Source organism: Sander vitreus, chromosome 11 (genome assembly GCF_031162955.1).
Source record: "Sander vitreus isolate 19-12246 chromosome 11, sanVit1, whole genome shotgun sequence".
NCBI classification, from domain to species: Eukaryota; Metazoa; Chordata; class Actinopteri; order Perciformes; family Percidae; genus Sander; species Sander vitreus.
The window spans coordinates 422,321-442,498 of record NC_135865.1 but is presented as its reverse complement, the minus strand read 5'-3'; positions in this window follow the sequence as shown (position 1 = coordinate 442,498).

Sequence of the window (20,178 nt, the reverse complement as noted above, 5' to 3'; positions counted from 1 at the left end):
ACCAGCTGGTAGCATGTAGCTAAAGACACAGGGTAACTCTTCAGGATTCCAACTTGAAGGTGTTCTGTGAAACTGAATTTTCCTATTCCAATTGTATTTCTTACCTCTATGTGTCCTTCCGGATAATAACTGAACTATTGTTGGGGATACTGCAAATCATGTAAAAGCCTTAATCTAACTATTACTATAATCTGGATTATCACAGTAATGGAGTTGTTTGTGAATGTTCTGTGGGAATATTGCTTTCAAGTATTATATGACTCTGGTTTAACTGAAATAACCCCACCGCCTGCAGCCTGTCCCCTGCTGTCCTCCCAACAGAACATCACACACTAATCAATATGAATATTAAAACACCATAATCTGTGTGTGTGTATGTGTGTGTGTGTGTGTGTGTGTGTGTGTGTGTGTGTGTGTGTGTGTGTGTGTGTGTGTGTGTGTCTGTGTGTGCGCTTGCTTTCTCTGGGTGCAGAGGGAAAAAGTCTGATGCCTGACTCTCAGTGCCCTATAACGCACACAGCCTGTGTGAGTCATTTAGCACACATTTAGCACATTAAACAATTAGACTGAAAGGGGCACACCCCCCTCCCGTGTCCCCACATGTTCAACAATGGGACTAAACATAAAGGAGTTGCAATTGGCTGAACATAACCATCCACAAGTGAAAATGAAGAGATTACCAGTATTGTACATGCCAAAAGACATTGATACAGCACACAATTTGTGTCTAAGTGTGCACATCTAATGCAAAATGTGTTGAGTGGGTAAAGTGGGAAGAGGCAGTGACAGTGGGGGTGAGGCAGTGGTGGTTCTGTGGGGGCAAAGCAACAGAGAGGGTTTAGCAGCAGCTGCCCAGAGAGTGACGACTGTACAAGAGGGAGGCGGAGAAATGAAGAGCGAGGGAGGGAGTATTGGAGGGAGGGAAAACCAAGGGGGGTAACAGGAGGTGAGGAGATGAGACTTAGTTGTCAATCGAGAAGAGTGGAAGAAGCAGGAGGCAGTGTTACACTCCAAAAAATGAGCAAACAATGAGCTTTACGCATATTACTTATTTTTGAGAAAACAAATCCACTGAGATGGAAAAACAAAGATGAATAAAAGCGCAATGTTTCTTTCTAATGTCAAATACTAGCTGGGTGTGCCAGTGTTGTATTATTTCCCTGCTTAGTTTGAGAAGACAAGTAAAATTTACATGGAATATGAAAAAATTAATATGCTTCTTTTTTTGCAGTATGGATGGCTTCCGAGTCCCACCAGCTGCCAGGAGTGTCACAGGGTTAGTGGGGCCTTGAGCCACACAGATAATCAGCTTTATTAGTGCTGCCGCTAAAACCGATTTAAGAGCAGACTAGAGGGATCAGACGGGCCAGCTGTCCACACCAGCGCCTCGGCAGCCACCGCGGCCCCAGCCCACACAAAACACCAAAACAACAACGAGCCAACTGTGTGCGCTGCCAATTCAACTGTGTGAGCAGGCTTATTACCATATCTGAAACACTGGCTCAGAGGATGTGAATAAAACACACTGCAATCACAAAATCTGTTTTCATTGATACATTGAGATGATTCATTTAAAGTAGGGGTGTCAAACTCATTTTAGTTCATGGGCCACATACCCCTTAGTTGATCTCAAGTGGGCCAGACCAGTAAACCACTCCAGAAGGATCAGAAACTTTATCTGCCAAAGAGGTTCTTGTCAACTTGATGATGGCAAACGCTTGTTGCTCCTGCTACGACAGTGTTCTCAGGTCAACGTAGGGGAAAAAATTGTCACGGACCCGGGAGAGAATATTCCAAGAAAAAATTAGATCTAAATCTAAGATTAAAGTCGTAAATTTACGGAAAAAGAACTCAGATAGTCTCTGAGATAAAAGTGGTAAATTGGGAATTGGAACTACGCTTTAAAAAGTGCTTAGCTTAAAATACCGAGTGAACAAGTTATATGAATTATTTTGAGTTGTAACAACTCTTTCTGGATTATGATAGAGGGTACAAAAATAATTTGTCCCTCCAACTAATAACCACGTTTTTATACTAATATCAAGTTTTCCTAACAACTATGCTAAGCCTTTACAACTGATTACCAAGTTTTTATAACAACTAATATCAACTGTTAACTTGCAATTATAATAGTCAGAACAACACAGTCTTTCAAGTCCCTTGGACAAAAATATATTTTTGTCCAAGGGAAATATATGGAAATATATGAAAAATGAAAAACCTTTTTTACAGTGTAATTACTTCTCTGCAATTTTCACACTTTGTAAAGTCCTCCAGTGGGCCTGATTGGACCCTTTGGCGAGCCGGTTCTGGCCCACAGGCCGTATGTGTGACGCCACAGATTCAAAGACCATGGAAATGTGAAAAGGTTGTTGATCTAAAGTAGGTTTTTTAACATGAATAGCATTTTTATGAGCTGCAGGTTGGCATTGCACTGACCCATGTTGTTTTTTTTCCTGCCTTGAGTCCAGATCACACCACTTCCAGTTCTTTCTACAGGCCACCCAACTCATCAGCGCAGTCAAAATTTCCTCGCCTCATTAAGAAGTCCCTGACCCCGACAGGGATCCACACCCTCCCCCCCCTCCACCCCCAGCCTCATGACCTCACGGCGTTTCCTCTGCACGTACAGTCCATCTCCCAACCTGCTTCCGCTGCTAATTACAGAGTGGCGGGTGGAGGCTAACTCCATATTAGACGGAGCAAGCGTGCATCGCTTAGCTGCAGGCACAACTTCATCCTCACATAACGTTTCTGTCTGGGCTGAACACTAGCTGTGGTGAAAGAAGTATTCAGATCCTTTATTTCAGTAAAAGTACTAATACCACACTGTAAAAATACTCTGCTACAAGTAAAAGTCCTGCATTGAAAATGTTACTTAAGGCAAAACCATCATTTTTCAACTTAGAGTTTTTGGCCTGTTTTGCTTCTGGAGCATGTCTTCTTTCAGACTATTGGTAAAAATTCATCCCAAATGCACATTTAGGTGTTTATTTTATTACACTATTTGCACCTGCAAATTTCTCCTAAATTCACCAAAAGTTAGCATTAAATAATGCCTCATTTGCATATTTAAACATAACATTTCAGAAAACTTGTAACACAAAAATATATGTCTTAATGTACGTAATTAACTGGGGAAGTTTCATGTCATATATTAGTTTTAATTTTTTTTGACCTATTCACCTGTAATGTCTTGCAAAATGTCTAGGATATTATAATACATATCTTTAAAGGCCATTTTCTCAAAATAGGTTCTCAAATGTATGTATGTAAGTATCATCAGGAAAATGTATGTAAATTATTAAAAGTAAAAGTACTCAATGCAGAACAATCCTCCCATTGTAGAAAGTGTAAAGGATCCAAACAGCTGTGTGTTTAATGGTCTGATCATTTCAGCTGGATTTGTAGGCCGTTATATTGTTGGCTAGTTTCATTTATAATAAAACATAAACTACATGTGTATTGTCTTCAAAAATCTTAATGTGTAAAGTAACTAGTAACTAAAGCTGTAACAGATGAATGTAGTTGAGTAAAAAGTATAATATTTCTCTCAGAAATGTAGCGGAGTAGAAGTAGAAAGTGACATGAAAAGAAAAGACTCAAGTACAAGTATCATTCATATCACCTCAACATTTGTACTTAGTTACATTCCATCACTGAAAACGAGACATTGGGAAGGACGGACAAAGATAATCTGCTCTGGTCACAGTCTCATTCACAGCTGCATCCTTTACAGAGCGCCAGGTATCAGATGTTTAAAGGCCAGATTAGCCAGAAAAGGGCAAGTGAAAAACAAGACACACACTGCAATATCAGGGCACCAGGACAGTTAAAGTCCTGCCTGAATGCCCAGTTTCCTCACAATCACACACACATTACTTCCTTACCTCTTTCCAAACACATTTGAGGGTAGGGGTGGGCCTAGTCTCACTTTGCCAGACCCTCCTCTAAAACGCACAAGAGGGTCTGGCTAGTCCACACAGCATTCGGGGATGAGAGGAAAACGTGCTCTGGTTTATTGGCATTTCTTTAAACCAATCACAATCGTCTTGGGCGGTGCTAAGCACCAGAGAAAAGCTGCGGTGTCTCTGTTAAATAGTCTCAGGAAGGAACTTGTTTTGGTGGAACATGTGTTCGTTCAAAAGTAGTTTTAGTTGTTCAACAGAAAACTCAGATTGGACAGATAGTCTAGCTAGCTGTCTTGATTTACCCTGCAGAGATCTGAGGAGCAGTTAACCATAGTCCTCACAAATCCACCAGAGGTTAGAACGCCAACACAGAGACAAAGGAAGGTAACGGATATCCGGCCTAAATTAGTGAAATCTGGTGGAGTTTCCGGTGGCAACGGAGCAATCCCGGAAGTGGAATGTCAAGAATATAGACTAGGGTGGGCCAAACATACACATACAATAATATTGTGATATTTCAGGGTATATCTGCGATAAAGATATTCTTGATGCAACGCATTCTCATGAACTTATGCACAACTATTCGTATGATATCCTACAAAATTACGTCCGCCGGCCGGTCACATGACAACCAGTCAAATGACAGTTGAGTTTAGCTGTTTTTACAGTTACATTTAGCCATGAAAAGGTGACTGTGAGCCGGGTACAGAGCACCGCAAGGTTACGGTTGTCGTTGAGTTTAGCTGACAAAAGGTGAGCGTCATGAATCATTTTGTCTTTCTCTGAAGAATGGAATTTATTATTTCCAGTTGGAATTACATGCAAGATAATACTTTTGTCTATGAGGTTAAAGCATCTCTAAGCCTTCAATATCAACCTAATACTAAATATGTTCACACCTATTAGATACATTTATGATCCATCAGGGGACCATTCCAATCCAAATCTTTGGTTACACATGGCCCAAACTCCAGCAGCAATGCCCAAGAGGAAAGCAGGGGTACGGTGCATGAATGATCTAAGTGTGTGTGTGTGTGTGTGTGTGTGTGTGTGTGTGTGTGTGTGTGTGTGTGTGTGTGTGTGTGTGTGTGTGTGTGTGTGTGTGTGTGTGTGTGTGTTTCTATGTCCATGCATACACATAGCAGCTTGTTTTTCAGACGTCCTTGTGTGTGATTATGTACATGCCATGGTTTCATTCATGTGTGTGTGTGTGTGTGTGTGTGTGTGTGTGTGTGTGTGTGTGTGTGTGTGTGTGTGTGTGTGTGTGTGTGTGTGTACATGCTGTCTTGTATTTCCATGTGTGTGAGTGTGTGTGCTTATTCTCATGCTTGAATTTGTTTGTGTGTGTGTGTGTGTGTGTGTGTGTGTGTGTGTGTGTGTGTGTGTGTGTGTGTGTGTGTGTGTGTGTGTGTGTGTGTGTGTGTGCAGGATCTGAACGGCAGATTCTTCTACACCAGGAGCGCAGATCTCACTTAATCTGCAGTTAACGGCTGTTTAAACAACCTCCATAAATGTTTAACGGTGCTGCCCGTGCCCTATTGAATGGGAGGCATTTTACTTCATGCAAAAACAGGCCGCCAGAGGCCTCGAGGGCCCCCCTGACTTGCATTTAATGTGTGTAAGAAGGCGGCCATTATCAGCCTTACAATGACGCAATTCACTCTGTGTGTCTGCTATCCCATTTGGTTTGTATCAGGGCCCCAGCCCTACTGATGGCTATCTAATTGGAAGAGTTAATCAAAGAGCTAATGTCTGAAGAACTGATGTGTTCACGCTTTCTGGTTTAGACTGTATACAATGTGTTTCCGCTGGTAATGCCTTGTATGAAAGTTCCAATGGAGCCGAGTCAGATGGGTGAGATTATGCACAAAACTTCACGTTTTTATCTTTGGTAGGGCTCTTTAAAAGTTAAATTAGGATTTTATTACAAGATTTGTGTTGAAGATGGTTTTTATTTATTATGTTCTTGCTCCATCATAACTCAGAGCTAGTCTTTTTACATTTAAAGTAGTGAAATTGAAATTACTAAACAAACATTAAGAGCCTTAGGGAAACTGAGATTTAATGTCATTCTTCCTTTTACAAAAGTATCAGCTGTTAAGGGGAGCAGCCTGTTCTCATGAACCATACATTTTTATCGCTACCAAAAGTTAAGCACTGTAATTCGTTAGCATTCCACGTTTTTTTTGCTGTATGCAGCACAACAACAACCAAAAAACAAAAACAAAACTGTGAGACACTACAGGTGAATAAGGAAAATATTTGAACTAATAGATATCACCATGAAACGTCCCCAGTTGATTACTGACATTAAGACAATGTTTTTTTGTGTTACACGTTTTCTGAAATAATTCTAATGTGTAAATATCCAAACAAGGCTTTATCTAAAGCTTACCTTGCTGAATTTAGAATAAATATATATATGAGCAAATAGACAAATTGTAGCAAAATAAACACTTTAATGTGTGTTTTGGATGTGTTTTTTCCCCAATAGTCTGAAAGAAGACATGTTATGGAAGCAAAATAGCCCAAAAACTCCAAATTGAAAAATTGTCGTGTCTCCCCTAAAGTTTTTCAATTTTAATAGATACATAACATCTGGAAGCATCATACTGCAACAGGCTTTAAAGGACTAAAACAAATCTGAAATTGTAAAAAAAATATATTATATTTTAGATATAATTTATCCACAATTCTGGTTTGTCAGACTTAAAGGGAATAGTCTGACATTTGGGAAATATTCCCCTAACTCGTTTTCTTTCTGCCAACAGTTACATGAAAAGACTTAGACAACTCTCAATCCCTACCCACTCTAATCTGACTTTAAATATGAAGACACACTCGGGAGACTGCAGGAAAGTAAATCAGATAATTCGCACAAATGATATCATATGCTTGGATCCTCCATGGCCGGTGTTATTTTATAGATCTGGTAAAAGGAAGTATTTTATCTTCAGGTTTGGAAAATTGATTACCAAATTACCTCCTGAACTGCCTTAAATGGAAGTGTACTGCTCCCCCTGAGCGAAGTATTCACAAACACATGTCAAACTCACACAGTATGCACACACACTTTTACTTGCATCACTATATCACATTCATAGTTTGTAACCCCGGATCCTGACTCTTTTCAACATAGAAGCAGTAAGAAAGCGGACCTCTGCTCCCACCACTGTTGAGCATACTCTCTCTCTCACACACACACACACACACACACACACACACACACACACACACACACAGAAAACGTAAATCCGCTCCCACCACTGTTGAGCATGCTCTCTCTCTCTCACACACACACACACACACACACACACACACACACACACACACACACACACACACACACACAGAGTCAGTGGTGTGTGTAGAATGATGACCAGTGCATTTAGCAGGGCAGGACTCCCTCCACTCATCGCTCTAGGGGAGCACAGTGATTTACTGTTCCTGTTATAAACGCTGCTCAGCTCCATAATGAGCCTCTGACATGCTGCATGTTCCTAGCGTGTTTTCCTTTGGCTGAGTGGGCGACGGCTGCCTGATTGCTGCCCCCATTAAGAGGACATTCCCACTGACACCAGCGCGCGCCTTCAGCCATACGCACTCAGGCATAACAAGTAATCAGCTAAGGCTAGGTAATACAGGGGGTACGCAGCACCTGCTGTTCCACTGGTTGAAAACAAACACAACATCCCAGAGGTTATACTGTATATTAGGGTTGGGACAAAAATGGATTCAGGTACTGTATGTATCGTGATTTTTTACGACCATTTTTGAAATCGATTCTTTTCCATAGAATACATTTTTTCATGTATTTTTTTACCAATGATTCGCCTGAACATTTTCTATTTAAACGGCATCGCCGATTCCAGCAAAACAGATGGAAAACAGAAAATCCAGAAAATCCATGGTATATATTTTCTTTACAAATGAAATAGATGTCAGACTGACTGACATGTGATGTGCATTCTTTTTAGTTTGTAGAAATGTCTCATGATATATTGTCTCTAGAAGAATATTATTCAACTCTTGTTTTTGTTATAAAAGGAAAAGAAGGGTGCCTGGGTAGCTCGCCTGGTAGAGAGCACGCCCATATACAGAGGCTCAGTCCTTGCCGCAGAGGTCGCAGGCTCGGTTTCAACCCGCGGCCCTTTGCTGCATGTTATTCCCCTCTCTCTTCCCTTTCATGTCCTATCAAATTAAAAAGGCCTGAAAATACCCAAAAACATAATCTTAAAAAAAAAGAAATTCGCAATACTTAATCATATCAAATCGCAATACTTCTAGAATCCCAAGAAATGAAAATCGCAATACAAATCCATATTTTTTTTATTTAAAAGCAGTATCACAATCTGTGGGTGTTCCAATCACATAGGAAGCAGATGGTTTAAGATCTGCCTCAATGCAGATGGACAACAATTAAAGAGATAACTAGCAATAATTAAAAAAAATTATACAACACAACCGACACAATATACCAAAGTCAGGTAAAGAAATAGGAGAAAAGGAATCAGATCAACAAAAGATTAAAAAGCAGTTAGAATGTACTTATATTTAGTGCCACAGCAGTAGTTACAACAAAACGACATATTTTCCAACCTGGGAATAAAAACCTCTTAATCGTTTGGTGTAAGGTGATCATAAAACTCAGTCCGAGCTGCCCTAAGTCAGTCTTTTTAACGTCTCACCATTTCAAAATCAAACGTGTTAAATATTATCATAAGTTTCAAGTCTCGGTGGTAAAATCGTCTAGTCTGTGACTAAAAACTCAGTGACATGATGACAGATTGTCTTTAGATGTGAAATCGTGTCAGACTTTAGTCTTTTCAAAGTCTTTTCAGAGTCTTCTAGTATATGGAAAGTCATATCAGGGAGGATACAAGTAATACCTACCGTACACTAGAAGACTTGGAACAGACTTTGAAAAGATTAGCGTGACACCATCTCACGTCTAAAGACAATCCTCTCACATCTAACGTTAAAGACTGTCTTCTTATGTAAAGACTGGGGATCTTGCAGGGTCACACATTGCAAGACTATAACTAGTTTGATTTGGAAAAATGTAACCAAGCTAGCTAGCTACCGCCAGCATTAGCTGGTAACTTGAGGGAAAGTTTGCAGATTTTCTGTTCTGCCGTACATGCAGATGAATGTCTCCAGTCTGTGTTTATTTGCCGGTAAATCTCCCGTTGGACAACGCGTCAGAAGGTTTTTTTTTCGTGTAGCGCGCCGCCATAGCAACCATGAACACCACTGGCTCTAGCTGTTGTTGCTTCCTGTTTGGTGCTAGAGGGAGTGCACACCCATTGGTTGTTGACAATGTTCGCATGATTTAACTTCAATACCAAGACTTAAAACTTAGGATCATATCAAACACGTTTGATTTTGTCTGAACGTCCAGATGGAAGAAACGCTGACTCGGACAGAGTTTTATGACCCTACACCAAACGATTGAGACGACGGGAGCACCTCTCTAGCAAAACTCTCATGATTTCATTCAGATATTGGAAATTAGTCTGCGACAGTGGAATCGCTTGAAAAGTCGTTTGGTGTAAGGTCGGCATTAACTACCTGCAAGCAACCAGAAGAGTAGAAGATACATGATGAGGATGGATGCTTGAATAACTACATAAATGACTGAATGATATGTGAACAAACATGTTGTCAACTGTTTTCCTGGGAACTATTTCATCAGTACAAAGTAGGTTGAACAACAACAACTGTTTTCCAGTTACTGGTACACTGTTCCTGGAAAGACATGTAGCTTTTCAAATGAAGGGATCATATCTATTTTTTGTAATTTAGGTGAACCAACCCTTTAGAACCTCTCAGCTGACCAGCTGAAGGGTTTCCATTACACAGTATTGTCCCAACCAGACAGATTTAAAATAAAAAACCTTTTAAACCACAATAATCCCAACCTCTGAGAGCATGTATGTGCCCTTGCATACAGTGTGTGCATACAATAAATGTGTGTATGCATAAGTGTCTGTGTGTGTGTGTGTGTGTGTGTGTGTGTGTGTGTGTGTGTGTGTGTGTGTGTGTGTGTGTGTGTGTGTGTGTGTGTAAGCCTATACCTGCATGTCCTCAGGGGGGTAACACACAATACCATGACACCTCTCTCTGAGGAATTGCTGTATATTGAGATCTGAAATATGTGTTGCATCATGACCAAAACACAGAACAATGCCTTTTATAATTCACATGTTATTGATACTACTGAGGGACACAAAGAAACAAGAAGCCTAATAATCACATTGTAGAAGATGTAAGCTGGCCACGGTTTCACAACAGGGACCTTTCTGGCCTCTCACACGATTGGAACAAAGACACAGAACGTATTGCTACTGGATAAAAATCTTCTCCTTTTTTACGTAACTTGTCCTGCCCAGCAAAAAGTGTAAAATTGAATTACCTACTCTATCTGTAAAGCGTCTCGAGATAACTCCTGTTATGATTTTATACTATAAATAAAATTGAATTGAATTGATAACAATCCCACACAAAAAACATTGCAATCTAAAAGACTAATCTTTGTGTCATATTAGTTGGCATACATTTTGAAATTTATCAGTTATTTTTGGCTCTGTGAAAATGAAAAGCATTGTATTCTTAATAAGAAGTCACTTAACACCTCTTTAAATAACCAGAACTGTAAAAGTGGGTATTCCCAACACATTCTCATGAACGGGTTATGCACACTAAAACGTATTATATCATACGAAAACTAGCAGGCTGCCGGCTGGTCACGTGACATCAGCAAAAGAGCTCCGTACTACAGAGCGGCAGTTGCTGGCTGTTTAAGCCACTACAGAGCTTCGTGGCGCCGGCTACAGAACTCTGTGACAGCTCGTCGTATTGGCGGCAGTTAGAAGATGTGTTTAGCTGCTACAGAGCTTTGCGACACCGGCTACGGGGCTCCGCATGGTGCTCCATCAGGTCAGCGGTAGTTGGTGCTTCAGTTACCCGAGAATAGGTGACTGTGCACCGGGTACAGAGCACCGCAAGCTGCTGGTCGTTGTTGGTGGTTCAGTTACTCGAGAATACGTGACTGTGTGCCGGGTACAGAGCACCGCGAGCTGCCAGTTATTTCTGCGGAGATTACAGTTAAGTTTAGGCAAGAACAAGTGAGCGTTATGCGGCAACGAAAGTTAAGTTTAGGCATCGAAACGACTAGTTAAGTTTAGGTGGTTTGTATTAAAACACTCCCAAATAACACGTATTTCCTAGGTGAAAGTCTTTTGTTTTCCCCGGAAAAAGTGACCTCTGCTCCCTTGCCTGAAAGTCCTGTGTGTTAACGTCCACCCATCACCCCGACAACCTTAGTATGCGGCCTGCCGCATTCTTGTACAGCAGCCGTCAATGTGGTGCACACAGCAAAACAAAAACATGTGAATCATACAAATTACAGTGCTTATCTTTTCGTAGCTTTTTGAACGTATGGCTCATGAGAACAGGCTGGTATTCCATACCACTGATGATACCAGGAGGGCCCCCGCGCTAATCTTCAACCTATCGTCTCAGCGTCCAAAACAGTGGAACTAACCGCATGCAAAAAATGTGTCGGGTAAAGAAACAATGTAGCGTTGCCCCAGTATCACCAGCACACAGCTAATAGATAGCAGGTGAAGGATGAGAAAAACCAATGTCAACGCTGCAATCGGAGCTGCCCTTTGGCAGGCCTCCAGACCTGCTTAGCTCTTCAAATCAAGTGGTACTTTAGTGCTCCACTATACCAACATGTGCATGTGGGGAGAGATGTACAAGCCCATCATCAAGCTTTCAGTCAGCCATCTCATGTGGAACACATTGTTATGTGAATGCGGAGTGCTGTATGTGCAGATATCACTCGCTGCAAGCATACACCAAACTTAGCTCAATAAAGATTTGGGGAGTGAGGATAATGAATATGAGACTATAGGTATAGATTTGGGTGTGGAGGTGAAACTTATTGCATGCTATGTGTTACCTTGCATGGCAGTTGGATTCTCGCGATACCACAAGATCACGCGAAAATCCCAGATCACATATCACACGAAAATCTTTCATTCAGGCTGTCCTGAGATGTATCAGAGTAGAAGTAGAAAGTGGCATGATAAGACTCAAGTAAAGTACAAGTACCTCACATTTGCACTTAAGTACAGCATTTGCGTAAATTAACTTAGTTACAGTACATTTCACCACAACTGAATTCTAAGAATCACTCTCTGTGGACCGTAAACACACAAATGTGGCCAGTAGCTGTCGAGATATCACCTCCTGGACCTGGACCAAAGTGGGGACCTTCCACCACCAGCAGGGCAAAACTGCAGTATTACCACGACCACATGAACAATTACCTGAGCACTGAAATAGATTGAATGTTTTACATCAGACATTTGAACTACTTTCTGAGGACACGTACTGTCAGTGTTTTCACTTGCCGTACATTTTTCATTGTCAAAGTGCTGATGCCCTCCATTTAAGGACAGCAGCATCATCCCCATCAGTGAGAACACACATGTTCATGTGGACAGTTTTAACTTGGCCGAGGACATCCAGAACATTCTCATTTGCCTGTGCTCGGGGGTTACAAAGTGTCCCTGTGCTCTCTAATCCATGAGTTTATCTGGAAAATGTCGCGCCTCATGAAGCAGGCTATTAAGGACAATCACACAGACCAGAGGACACACTGATAGGAGATGGAGGGTGAAAGTTGAAAAACAAAACAGAGTTGGTTAATAGAAAGGCCGCTAATCCTCTCTGTCTGATATCATGCAGAGTTATGCTGGGGTGGATTACAGTAATGTATGATTGTTGGCTTGTGTGTGTGTGAGTGTGTGTGTGTGTGTGTGTGTGTGTGTGTGTGTGTGTGTGTGTGTGTGTGTGTGTGTGTGTGTGTGTGTGTGTGTGTGTGTGTGTTAAATGTAATGGTATAAAATTCCCTAATGTGAATGAGATTACAGTTAAATTTAGGCAAGAAAAAGTGAGCGTAATGTAGCAACGAAAATTAAGTTTAGGCATCGAAACGTCCACCCACGCGTTCAGAGCGCTGAAGAGATCACGCTGTCTAGACTCTGGTAGTGCTATAATGGGATTCAGGCAGATTACTGTGATTACACTTGTAGTTGTATTATGGGGCCACATTCTGGGTAGAGAGAAAGGCTTCGGTTTCATTCACTGATGTGCCAGTTTGAATTCCTCAATGGCTCAAACCTATACTATGGTACAAACAGGGAAGATTTTGTCTAATACAAAAAGACAAGTTCATCCCAATGATGCAGGCATGTGACTGAAAGATCACGGGTTGAAATCATCAGATCATGAGTTTTCCAAAAGATTGAGTACATTACGTAAATTATTAAATGTCAATTAAATGTGCGACGGTAACTGTGTGCCTTAGTTAAAGGTTAACTTTGGTCATTTTCAACCTGGACCCTATTTTCCCAAGGGACTGATGGGAACAACAATATTTGAAATTGGTCCGTAGCAACAAGCCTCAATGTAACGTTAATGGGCAATTGCTCACATTCGATCTTTGTCCACTAAAAGTGCTGTTTTGACTGCTGATATTATGATAAATGATTATTATTCTAAGTGTCTGACAACATTATGGAAAGGATCCCTACAGAGACTTTTTCTTAAAGAGTAAAATCGTTTTTGTTAAACATGAAACAGTTCCGAAATTGATTCGCCAAACTCACCAGAAACTAAATCAAACTATCAAAAGACGTCTTGGTTCATCTTTCCACTGTTCCAACAATCACCACTCTGGTTTGGTTGAAATAAACCCTTAATTCACCCATTAACATGTGGAAATATGCTTCCCCTAACACTGTATTAATCTGAGCTTATTAGTGGCAAAAATAGCCCTTTTAGTGGATGCAAACTGATAATGCACATTTGCCCTATAAGGTTACATTGCAGCCCAGTTCGCGCCTTACGGTTACAGTGTTCTCACTTAGTAATCACTTATGGCGTTTTTCCCATTACATGGTACCTGCTCCCGACTCTGCTCGTCTTTTTTGGTTTTCCATTATGAAAAAAAGTCCCTGGTACCTGCCAACAGGTACTTTTTTTAGTATCACCTTCATCGAGGTTCCAAGCGAGCTGAGGCGATACCAAAAGGTGACGACCAGCCACGCTCGCCTCACGCATGAGGCGGTACTAAATCTGCAATGGAAAAAGGAGGACGGGGCACTGCGGTCGAGTTGAGCTGAGCCGAGCCGAGTAGAGCTGGTACTAGCAGTAGGTAAGCGACATTAGACACCAATGCATGGGAAAATAGGCTCCAGGTTAAAAAATACAGAAATTACCCTTTAAAACTGTTAAAACTGTGTAAAAGGCATCGCTGTGTAGGCGAATAGGGTTGTTACTGTAAATCAGTGGATTTTTTTTTAGCCTCACAACCCCTGCAAAATCAATCGTTTCCCTTTCAGAATTTGATCCTTCCATTTGGAAAGTCTAGAAGAACCGCATGATCACATCATTTAATCCCCATTCAAGTTAGCTGAGCGCTAAACTGGAAGTAGCCGTTTCGGCTGGCGGAGGTCTCGAGTGATCCTGCTATATGGGCCGCACAGTGCGGAAACAGCGGCGATCATCAGTGTAATTTTGTAACCGGCAGTTGAACTTTTTGGCTTCATGCACCATTGAGTGACTCGTAGGAATGAAAGCCTTGAACGCTGTATCCAGCTCTTATTATACATCCATGGGAATAATATGTCTTTGCTTTCCAAAGCAACTGCTTAAGGACTGTAAAAGATCTTTTGTTCTCAGTTTTTGTCCTTAAAATACCTAGTTACACTCAACACTGCATATGTAGCTTAGGTAACATGATAGAAGGCTTGTGTTTGCTTTGTGGATATGTATCAGATACCAATAGGGACTGCTTCAGTCACTGCAGTCTGATCTCTCTCAGCCATCAATCACAACGGGCCCTCGAGATGTTTTTTGTACCTACTTACTTCAAATGTAAAAGTTCCCCAACATTAGTTCAGTGACGTGTCCATACAGGCATAAAGACTCGATACATAAGACACAAAGTGACATAAAGCGTGTCATTTGGGACTTGGGTTTTAAGTGCGCCCTTGAAGCAAATCCCCTTTGTAACGTGCTCAGATACCAAAATGTGTTTTTACAGTAGGTCTGAGACTGTTGACAATACAGTGGCTGTTGTCTTTCATGGTTACTCACCTGTCTGAGACCATCACTCACCTGTCTAAGAAAGATTTCCCCCCCCACACCACCCTCGCCGTGTCACTCACAAGCTCTTCTAATGGCACATCAAAGCACCTTAACGTAATCACCAAAGCTGCAGCGAGAGACCACAACAAAAGCAGGAAACAGTGGGGAAACTCCCCAACCTCTGACCTTTTCCCTTATGAGACTTCCAATGGGGAATTTAAGCACTCAGATGTGGCACACATGAACCCATTATTTCAACCCCCCCACCCCCCCAAAACCCCCCCTGCCCTGTGAATTTGCTTTTAACTGTAGCCAGTATGATCAGGGCTGTAGCAGGAACCGAGGCGGGGCTAGTTACGGCGACTGGATCATATCTGAGAGAGGACAAGTGGATCCTCTGGAGACTGCTACATGCAGATTTCAGAGAGAAGTGGGAGGCGGAGAGTCTAAGTCCAATTTCCTTGTCTGTCTCGATGCCTGAGGTTCCCAGACGGTTTGATCATAAGGGAAAAAAACAGCCAGGTCTTTCAGTTGAGAGGAAGCATCAAGCTGGCCAATCATCGAGGTTACTGCGTAATATATCACAGGCCGACTATAATAAAAACAGAGGGAGGAAGGCCTGTCAAAAAAGAATGGCCTTGATCTCATACATCTGCATAGCGTATAGGCAACACCATTTGGACAGGTGTCTGAAAGCTCTCAGATGAAGTTCAGGTAGACACTAACAGGCATGCCATGCTACAAAAATACACAGAATGAAGGCAGCAGCAAGGTTTTCCTGCAAGACTCGAAATGATAAACAGAAAAAGGCGCTGGAAAGGAGCTGGATGCATTTATTGAAGTACTGTACTTAAGTTCAATTTTCAATTTCAGAGGTAAATAATGCACCTTGATTCCACTACATTCATATGGCATCTATATATAAATATGCCAATTAAAACGATCAATATATAAAATATGATTTTTATAGATTAAACTACCCAATAATATATAAAGTCTGTCTGCTCTACCAAACTTATGCTGAATTGTCAATTTTACAAACCTAAGTTGTTCTTTATGTGGTTGACGTTGCACAGTGATGGCAGGTGGTTTTGAGTCACTCATCAGAATCACCTTGCCAGTCTCTGCTAACCTCTGTCCCAATATGCTAGCCTGGCTAACTAGCCAGGCTAGCCGCTCAAGTTTTCAAATGTAAAACATCAGAGTAAACATGGAGGAAAAGGTGAAGATGGCTATCAGCTACAACCAGCTTTAAGTAAAAGTAGTAATACCACACTGTAAAAATACTCTGTTAAAGTATTGAAAATGTTACTGAAGTAAAACATGTGAGTATCATCAGGAAAACGTACTCTTACATTTTAGAAAGTGGAAAGTATCCAAACAGTTGTGTGTTTAATGGTCTTATCATTTCATTAGTAGGCCGTTATATTGTTGGCTAGTTTAATTTATAATAAAACGTCATATTTTATAAACTATATGTGTTTTGTGTGCAAAAATCTTAATGTGTAAAGTAACTAGTAACTAAAGCTGTCAGATGAATGTAGTTGAGTAAAAAGTACAATATTTCTCTCTGAAATGTAGCGGAGTAGAAGTAGAAAGTGGCATAAAAAAAAAGACTCAAGTGAAGCACAAGTACCTCCTACTCATACTTAAGTACAGTACTGGAGTAAATGTTACAGTACAGCTGAAGGAACTGATGGGATAACATACTGTATCACTGGAACTGTACCTCTTACGATTTCATGTGACAAATAAAAATTGATTGATTGATTGATTGAGTGATTGATTGAGTGATTGATTGATTGATGGATTGATTGATTGATTGACTCAACCAGCTACATATTAAAATGCTGCCTACATGTTTGTGCATGAAAAATAACAATTGAATAATGTAATATATATCATAATCTTACATTCTGACAGGAGCCATTTTTCAGTATGGGCACCTTCACTTTTCATTCTTTACATATATTTTGCATATTGTGGTTCTGTACAGTCACTTAAGTAAAACTTTTAAGGCAAGGTTTCTTGTACTTACTTGTACGAAAGTATTTATACATTGTGGTACTTTTACTTAAGTATCAATCTGAGTACTTCCCTTACCACTGGCCATAACCATTAGTCCATTAATTGCGCAACAGGAAATTAACAATTTTGATAATGGATTAATAGTTTAAGTATACTAATACTAAATATTTGATGTATTCAGCTTCTCAGGTGGGGTTACTTGCTACATCTGTTTTCTATCATCCTAAATTAAGTATTCTTTGGGTTTTTTGGATTGCTGGTTGAACCTAACAATGAATTTGAAGATGTCATCTTGGGCTCTGGAAACTTGAAATAAGGCAAGGTGTTACTGTTTTTTGGACATTTTTGCCAATATTTAATAGACAGAATGTATGAAAGCTTTCAGGAAATGATTATTCTCACTATTTGTACAAATGATTATTCTCACTATTTGTACATACTGTAGATTAAACAATGAATTGATTAATTGAAAACCAATCTATTGTTAATATTGTCTAAAATAGGCTAAAATAAATGTGTTGCACACTTTGAGGTGTATAAAGAATGAAGAGTTGAAGAGTTGAAGAGGCACAGGGAAACGAAAGAGTTACATAAAGGAAGACCGAATGCAAACAATGTGGGAGAGAGATTGAGAGATGAGGGAGAGTTTATTTCTTCCCCTCCTCTGTTGTCCTTTTATTCTCCGAGGCTCAGACCTAGCGATGTGTATCTATAGATCTGGCATATCTTGGACTGATCCCTCCCCAGGGTTCCTCAAACTGCCCCTCTGTGTTTGGGCAAGCTTAAAAGAGAGCTGATAGTATTCAAAGTATCATGACAAGAGAGTGACGCACACACTCGTTGAGTGTTTATCTTGACATCGGCAGCTGGGAGCGCAGCTTCAACACATGTCTGCCATCTCACGTTCCTGCAGCAGCGGCCCCAGATGCAAAACGGGCCATGAAAGGTGCTTCATAGGTCAATGGCTCGGTGATTTATGAGACAGTGAAGTAGCACACAATAACAATACACAGTGTAGTCTGGTGTCACCTGAAGAGATGCATTGAAGGTCCTGAAATTCCATCAGCTGGATCCGAGTTAAAGCACCCCTAAGCCACGGGTAGATGGACTATGAAACTCTTGCAGAAAGCCTTGAGGGCCAGTCAGCTGATAAGTTAATTATGTTAATGTGCCAAAAGCGGTGGGTCTAATTTCAAACAGATTGTTCTAGTCAGAGAACAACAGGATGCATGTTGTAATTTAGACCAAACAAGATGTTTTCCTGCATTGCTGTCAAGATAGACCACCGCACACCGAGCGGATGTGACTGAAACGGCCTTCGGTGAAGATGTGTGTCTTACTCTTCCGCGTTCATATCAGCACCGCAGATCACTGAGGATGGCTGGAAGGCCTTTCACATACAAGGCAGCCCATTGCTCCACTTACTGCAGTTTGGATAAGCAATGATTGTGTTTGTGTTTGATTTGCTCATCTGCAGTTTAAGTATAAGACAATTTATCTCTAGATATTTCAGTAATCTTGTAAACGAAAGTCAAAATTACAACATTTAATCAAATTTGCTCCATTCTTAGGTTCTTTCTAATTGAATGTGGCCAAAGAGGTGGTTAGGGATACAGATAAAGGACAGATTCAAAGGTTACAAAGTTGTTGTTGTTAAAGAGGGTCTCAAAGACAGTGTGGTGTAGTTTTGGGAGAATAGTGGTTTGATTTCTGTGTGCTGTGTTGGCTGTGTTCCCAAATGAATGCAGGTGCATACATACTGTAAAGTGTAAAGCTGAGGATGTGATTAACTGGATTATCAACTGGGAAATTGCCCCAGAGGCCCCAGACTCTCAGGGGCCACAGGTTTTCTGAGGGCCAATTGGTTTTGGTAACTGATTAATTAGTAAATGTGTTTGTAAATATGAACCACTAAAGGAATGGACAAATTATGAACCAAGCTCAAAGTCTCAGAGTCTACTTTTAGTCCCTTTGTAGTCATTTTGCATCTAGTTTTAATCATTTTGCATCCGTCATTTTGCATCTATTTAGTCATTTTGCATGTCTTTGTAGTAAATGGGGGTCTCTGTGTTCATTTTTTGGGTCTCTTTGTAGTTGTTTTTGCATCGTATTTTAGACGTTTTACCTGGTGTTCGTTTTAAATCTATTTTTTAGTCATTTTGCACCTCCTTGTGGTCGTTTTGTGGTTGTTTTGCATCTATTTGTAGTCATTTTGCGTATCTTTGTGGTATTTTTGGGTCTCTGTGGTCATTTTGCGTCTCCTAACAGTTGTTTAGCATCTATTTGTAGTGATTTTTTTGTTTCTCTGTATTCATTTTTGCTTCCCTTTTTAGTGATTTAGTGTCGTTTTAAAGTAATTTTGTTTAATTTGTGCTGATTTAGCGTGTCTTTGTGATCAATTTGTGTTTTTTTTAGCAACCTTTTGTGAGTCATAACCCCTGACCCCCTTTGGGCCACTTCGAGGGAAGTGAAAGGCTGGCCGCCATAGAAAGGGTTGAGATGTGACGGATGCTTAAATATGGTAATAACAGAGAGTTTGAGAGAAAACTTATAAAACCTGCTTACTTTCTCACCTCCACACACTCACCCCCCCCAATTCAGACGTTGGAAAGGTTTGGGGGGTAGGGGGGTTTCACAAACTATTCGACCATACATCAATCGATGTTACAGGTTTCTGGGGCTGTAGGCAAAACATAGGCCATTTGTAGGCCACTGTGTGCATTGTACTTAATGCATACTTAAAGACAACTTAATGCATACTTAAAGACAAACTCACAGAGTAGAAAGAACGGGGGCTCCAGAGGGTTCTTAGCTCATTTCTCCTGCAGGGTAAGTCTCCCCTGCTCATTCACACTATATGATGTCTTTATCTGTTAAAAACAAATCAACAAACAAAATGAAACAATTAAAACGCATTGTGAACTATTAAGTATTTGCCGTAAAAATCACTAGAATATCAAAGCAATAAGCAGATGAGAATTTAAATAAAAAAATGTTGTTGTAACATGGGCTTACTAGCATAAACAGATCACTGGTACCTCCTGGTGTTCATTGAAGGTAATCCACCTGACAC